The 7,361-nt window shown below is 33.7% G+C and overlaps 1 pseudogene; it reads right to left on the reverse strand.

Moving 5' to 3' along the window:
* Positions 1-227: 227 nt before the first annotated feature.
* On the reverse strand, positions 228-1,490 carry LOC113752449 (annotated as a pseudogene).
* Positions 1,491-7,361: the final 5,871 nt, after the last annotated feature.

Here is a 7,361-nt window from a genome sequence, read left to right on the forward strand (position 1 = left end):
CTATTTCTAGCTGAATTCAGGCCTGAGAAAATGTATCAGACCGAAAGTGTATCCCCAAGTTGCAGTTCAGTAATAAGCCATTACCTACGCTACATATGAGAATGAAAGACTGAAAATATACATTTTTTTCAGTTATTTTTGGAGAATCAAGGACCTACAAAATGATAACCTTCAGGATTAATAAATGAGTAGCTCGAAAACCAGAGGGTATTGAAGTTTGATTCTGCATTTCCATTTTAAACTAGAAAGGCTGAAGACTTTTTTTTTTTAACAGGAACATGCAACGTTGATATCAATTACATTTTGAGCTTAAACAATCCACAGGGACTCGAATCTTTCTAAATTGTACACAAGGGACAATCCCTTCTAAAACCATCAAAGCCTGCATTAAAAATCATCAAAATATTCCATGGTCTGATTTGTCATTAATCCTTGTTGACAACTGCTGCCGCAAATTCTTGGTGTCAAGATTCCCCAGTTGCAATTGTTCGGTTCTCACGGCATTGTTGTGGACTCCACCTAGTGATTGTCCTTTCTTCAACAATGTAACTTTCTAAACATGGAGGCAATGTTACATTCTCTCCACATTTATCAATATTAACAAGCAACAATGTCTTTGCAACACTGCCACAAAGTCAAGTGTGCAATGATAATCAGACCAAACCATCAAACGCCCATTTGTTTCACCATTGTTATCAGACAAAACAATCACAGCATACTCTGAATGCACCAAAGATGGATGATGCCGGTAGGCGACAAAGTCCACACCATACTGTGATCCTGATCTAACCACCCAATTCTTCATCCGAAGATGAGAATAAGATTTGAATAAATTCGTAAAATTTTCCTTTTTGGACATCATGTACATCCACAACTCTTCACTATCAATTTCACAATTATTTTCGTTGACAATTTTGATGCATTTTAGGACATAGAAGAGGTAAAAAGCTTCCTCCAAACCTAATTGGAACCACTGCTTATCCTTCTCAGCTGTGACTACCGGGCGGCCAAAACAAGCTCGATTAAGTAGATCAGTTTGGTTGGCATCTGCTTGGAAGAGTACGCTCTGACTTTTGAAGACTTGGGAAGCCTCCTTTGAACGTATATTGATCACCAGTAATACAAAGCCACATGCTCTGACTTTTTCTGAAACCAGGATATATATATACACACACACACACACATATATGCTTAAAAGCGTCCCATTAAGGCTTTCTTAACTACAACTTCACCAAAGAAGCATCTCGAAAGCTTATTACTATGGAATTCAGACTGAAAGTGTGGGAAAGTCTTATGGAATTCAGACCGAAAGTGTCTTCTTGTATGCATAATAGTTGAATTTCATCAGAAGATAATTTGTCAAGCCGATCAATAATGGTTCTCCCACTTATACCACCACCATGCTTGGGCGATTTGTTAGATAACTGTACTAGCTCATCTACATGAACTGTCATTTCTTCCATTTTCAGCATGATGCTAGAAGCTATCATGTCAACATTTGTGTTGGTGTATGCTTTCTAAGATTTTAACTTAAATTTTTTGTAGTACATATGAAATATTGCAACTTTGTACTCCTACGCAATCCATACTCAAGCTGATCATACCTAAAGATTGCAATCCTACGCAACCCATACCCAAAGATTGCTGAAAGTTATCTCAAATTGCATCCCTGTTTCATATGTAAAAGTTTAGAATTAATAAACCACGGATTTAAATGATTTATTTAATAGTTTTATCATCTGATTTTTCTTTTAGTCTTGAAGAAATAGATTTTACCGAACAAATTTGTGCAGTCAACTTGTCCTCTTAAATTATGCATAAGATCGAACTTTTGTATGCCTAATGAAACACTACATAGTAAGAAGTTAAAAGGCTTTTTGCATTTGACAAATAAATTACTCTATTTGGGTCGGTGGATTTGAATTCAATAAAGCATTCAGTTGAATGGATTCGGTGGATTTGGAAGTTAAAAGGCTTGTTGCTTTGTGCTTTTAACCCCGTACAGGCATCAATCATATCATACAAATTTCTTTTTGACATTTCAGCAAACAGCTTATATGCATTCCAGAATTAACTGCTTTTCCCATGAATGCCGACACCCTACTATGTTTCACATACAGGGTCTAAGTCATTTCCCATACATTTTTCAAGTTGACAATCAAATCAAATGAAATATAAACAAATTAAAGCAATATAATGAAGCGATTTTCAAGAAACATGATAGTCTAACCTTTTGGCTGTTATTTTTTATCTGCTCTCTTGCTTGATACCACCACCCAGCCTTAATAAAATTCTCAACCTTTCTGTTGGGTTTGCATATGCCCGATCGATCAGGAAGTAGAGATGGAAAGTGTGGACTGAAAAATTTTGCAAGGAAAAAATTTCTATTCCATCCTGTTTTGAGGTGAGAAAATAAAAAGAAAGCAACCAACTTTAGAGAGGCAAAACCGTTTCAGAAATCGGTGGTTTTTTACTTAAATATGAAAATTTTTTACTTTTAGTATTAGTAAGTTTAATTTAAACAAAAGTAAATTTTGTCAAATAATAAGTAAATTAAATTACTCAAACTGTAAATTTGTATTTCTGACTAAAACTTATCTTTTAGGCATATACTTACTAGTTTTAATTAAAAACTTACTAACGTTAATATTAATTAGTTTAATATAATATTTAAAAAGTCACTAAAAAACTTGATCTGTCACTAAAGATAATAGAAACCTATAATAGTAGGTTTCTCTAATATCGTTATCATAACTATAGGCACTGTAGCATTGTCAGTTTGTTTTACCCTTTTTTGCTTCTTAAAACTAGGGTTATAAGCGTTGCAACTTAGCGTTGATTTAGGAATTAGAAGCTGATTGATTCCAAAAAAAAGGGAGAAACAGATAATAAATAAAATAAAAAATTACTAGAAGAAAAGGAGAATTCTAGTTTGATATAAAAATTTACTATCAATACTACTACATAAGTTCTTGCATAATTCGTTTACATAGGCATCGAAAGTTGTAGTTTGGGATTGTAATTATGAAAATACTAGTTTTTTTTTATCATCTTTCTAACCTATAAAAATTAGACATTTCAATCCTAAATTTCAAAAGTATTTATTTTAATATTCGCATACCCTTGTTAGTTATTGTATAATATAAGAATTTTACAAGACATTAGTTTTATTTCAAACTCAGCTGATAGCCTATTGAAATGCAAAAAAAAAAAAAAAAAAAGATCAGGGAAGTTTCTTTATAGTATATATTCTTTATATTTTAAAGAAATATTTAATAAAGTTGTTTAATTATCAACAAAAGTAAAAAAAAAAAATGATAGAACCCATTACCAGTTAATTATTACTGGCGAAAAGTAATACATACACATATTATATCAAATTTGATATCAATTATGCAAAACTGAAGAAGTACATTAGAAATTAGTGGAATGCATAAATGAAATAAACATAAAAAAGAGAAAGAAAGTTAAATTAGAACTTTTTCTTTGTCTCCAATTTTATTAATAGGCAAGAGAGACACAACGGATCTTCTGTCTCACACCTTATGCCACTCTCTGTGCCACTTTTTACTATATTGCTATTTCTCCTTCATAAATATCATGTTTTAGTTCTTTTTTGTTTCCTTAAGATCCAATAACTATTAATTCAATAATACACAAAATTTAACAAACTCAAAAAATCAAAATGCATAAAAAATGAGATTTTTTCTAAATTTTCTGCTGTATTTTTTAATTTTCTATTATATATTACTTTTTTGAAACTGTTGTATTTATTTTTTACTGAATTAATAGTTATTGAATCTTAAGAAAACAAAAAAGAATTAAAACATGATATTTATAGAGGAGAAATAGCAATATAGTAAAAAGTGGTACAGAGAATGGCACAGGGTGTGAAACAGAAGATCCGTTGCGCAAAAGAGAGTGTACAAGGGATAAAACCCCCAAACGTGTATAGTGAACTATGAGCAACAAAAGCTATAATAGATACAATCAAAAGAAAATAGTCTAGTTATACAATTGTTCACAGAAAAATTGACAGATCAAAAGCCAAACTCATACTCAGTTCCCAATTTCTTCTCTCCTTTGCTAAACTTCTCAGCCATGAACAACATGGCACAATCTTGGATTATCCATTGGATAATGGAGTGAGTAGGCCTATGCTTATGTTTTACTAACACCAAGTTACAAGCTCACCAATCTGATGAGGAAAAGAGTTAGAATTGGCATGATGGCTCCACCAAGCTAGTTCAGTAGACCACCCACAACTCCTCTGTACGTGAAATTCAAGCTTTGAATTTGCTTCCAAGTATCATCAGCATAGGAACAGAGAAAGGACAGGTGCTCAACAGATTCATCCTCGCTTCCGCACAACAAACAAGTAGCACTTTGCGCTCAGCCCCACCTATTTAGTCTATCCAAAGTGCTGAGCCTACGTTTACACAATAGCCACATTATGAAAGGAAAACGAGGCCCGTAATTGTTGAAGCACATCACATTTGACTAGGTAACAGCAGGGAAAGGCTGAGCCAGAATCTGGTAACAGTAAATTTACCCAATTTATGAGGTAGCCATAACCGATAATCTGAATTGTGACCACTAGCTAGGCTTAACCGTTGTAATCAAGAAAGAGGCTTAAACGTTGCAGGGGTTCCTTGAACTCATTGTAACTCCTACACCTCTTCTTTTACCACAGGGTCACCGCCAATTATCATTCTAACTCACATTTCATTCCTTATTGAAAACAATTGCTTTCTAATTCACATCTTATTTCATCCTAAAAGGCTAAAACCCTCAATAGCGTTATTCAAAAATTTGGAGGCTATAATGATTCAAATTCTAAAAAATATGGACCAGAAGTGCAATATTAAAACTGTTGACTAACGACAACTTGATTCTAACCGTGAGTCATTATTGAATTTCATCAATTATCCTAATTGTGTCTAATATCAATTACTTTAAGGACTAGATTTGTTTTGGTCAAAATATTAGGAACTAGTTTGGCACACAGACTAAATATTGAGGATTAAAGCTGCATTTCTTCCTAATGAAATATATATGGCTTCATAGTAAAGAAAAAATTTCTAAGAGTTTTACATAGATGATGATAAATTATACAATCTATTGGAATCAATTGCCTTTAGGAATTTAATAGTTAAAATGACAAAAGAAAAATAATTGTTATCTAGATTTGGGGTAGTATAAGGTGCTCTAATAAAGGGTGAGATATGGTTGAGCTTAAATAGAGGATTCAAAGCACTCTAATGTATGCTCAATTCGTAATGTTTATTGTTTAGAGGGCAAAATTAAGTTTGGAAATGCTGAAGTTGGATGAAGAAAAGTCATTGGTATAAGAGTATTGGGTTGGGGTTTATTCCACCAACTCTTGGGTTTGAATTTTATCTCACCAACCATTTATTTGTTGGGGTTGGGTTCACAATCCAAACCCAACAAAATGAGCGGTCTGTGCGATAAAATCCAAACCTAACAAAGAGGTAGTACCTTTGAATGTCTGTGTCTGTATTATTTATTAGTGCAAAATCATTGCCTTTTAGTTAACTGACAGGTTGTCAACCTGTGCAATAATAAAAACCTGCTCAGCTAAAGTTAATTTCTGTAGATAGTGGTAAGCAGGGTCGAATCCACAGGGACTGGGAGTAATTATTTCTTTTCAAGTTCACAGTGACAAGGGGGGTGTTTTATATCAGGAGTGACAATTTAAACAACTCAACTAAAAGTAAAATAATAAAAATAAAATAGCCAACTAGAAATTAAATTAACAATTTACTAAAATCAAAGGATCTAGCCAAGGAATAACTTCAGCAATGGTTCACCTAATTGATCATCGATAAGCAAAGGCAATTCCAATTATTTACTAATAAATAGGTTATAACTGCCAAACAAGCGATGACAGTCAACCCCTCCTTACTGTGTCGGTGATCAAGGTACGCCCGTTAATCACTGCTCTAATTGAGAAATAATCCTAGGTACGCCCGTAGAATTTAATTCCCCAATTGCCTTACGTATTAGAGGAGCCCTATTCTAATCAAATAACGCACTACCAGGGTTATTTTAGATTAGCTCGCGTATCCCCCTGACACGAATCTAATCGTGCCAGTTATCACTATTTTGAGACAATTAAACAATTACGGATTTAACACCTCAATTGACAATAGATTATTAAATTAACTAATTATCCGGATCCAAGACAATCAATTAATTAAACAACCATAAGCACTGCAATCAGGGAATATGCAAATACCAATAAATAAGAGAAAAATATAAAATTAAATCGATCTCACAATTTTAGATGACCCAAAGCATCCGTTGTCCTTTGACTAGATAAAAGGGTTTAGCTCATTGTTGATGAGAAAAACCCATACAAAACTGACGCAAAAGCTGCGGCCATGGTCTCCGATTTAGTGGACCCAATTCGTTTGAATCATCAAATGAAAAGCTGAACTACGAAAGTGATTGTTTCATTCTAATGGTCCCTGCCATCCGCAGGGAGCCACTACTCAAAAACAGCCATGGAAAAGTCAAAGTGAAAAGCTATACTACAGGACGAAAAGCTAAGGAAGCCAGCCGTTCTCCTTCTCTGCTGTTTGTTTGGTTTTTATCCTCTGCCTTCCTCAGATGTGCGGCGGCCCACAGGAGAAAGGAAGACTTCAGCCCAAATTACAAAGGGCTCACGTCTTTTTTTGTGTTCCCAAAATGCCCCTGTCAACCTCTTATTTGAATTCTTTCCTGATGACTGTCAAATTAGTATTGATTGTAGTATTTTCGTTCTACTCCCTGAAATAAATGTAAATTACTAAAAGTGAGTAGAATCCCGCAATTAATCCACATCAAGTCAGGTAATAGAAGGAATTAATAATAAAATAAATGATAAAATTGCAACCTATCAATTCCCCCCACACCTAAACCATGCTTGTCCTCAAGCATGAGAACAAGAAACAAACACCAATATTTGATAGTGGCTATTGCTCTATCTAACAAATTGCCAAGATACCAAGAAAAATAATATTCAAGCAGCAATGGTCAAGTCCAAGAAACATCACTCCGGTTAGCTTCTAAACCACAAACTCCTCTAATTCCAGGTTAACTAATCTAAGAAAAAGGAATGACACACAACATTTATCAGCAAATGGTCCAACTATTAACCAAAATCTCAACATTAAATCCATAATTCGGCAAGCTGACTTTTAGTACACACTAACACAACCTTCACTTTTTTTCACATTTTTTCTACTTTTCTCTCTTTTTTTTGTTTTTTTTGTTTTTTTTTTATTCTTTTTTTTCTTTCAATAGTAACAAAAGACTTAGTCGCTAGCCATTTGAGCCTTTTGACGCGAACTCCAACA

The sequence above is a fragment of the Coffea eugenioides genome, chromosome 11 (assembly GCF_003713205.1).
Source record: "Coffea eugenioides isolate CCC68of chromosome 11, Ceug_1.0, whole genome shotgun sequence".
Taxonomy (NCBI): Eukaryota; Viridiplantae; Streptophyta; class Magnoliopsida; order Gentianales; family Rubiaceae; genus Coffea; species Coffea eugenioides.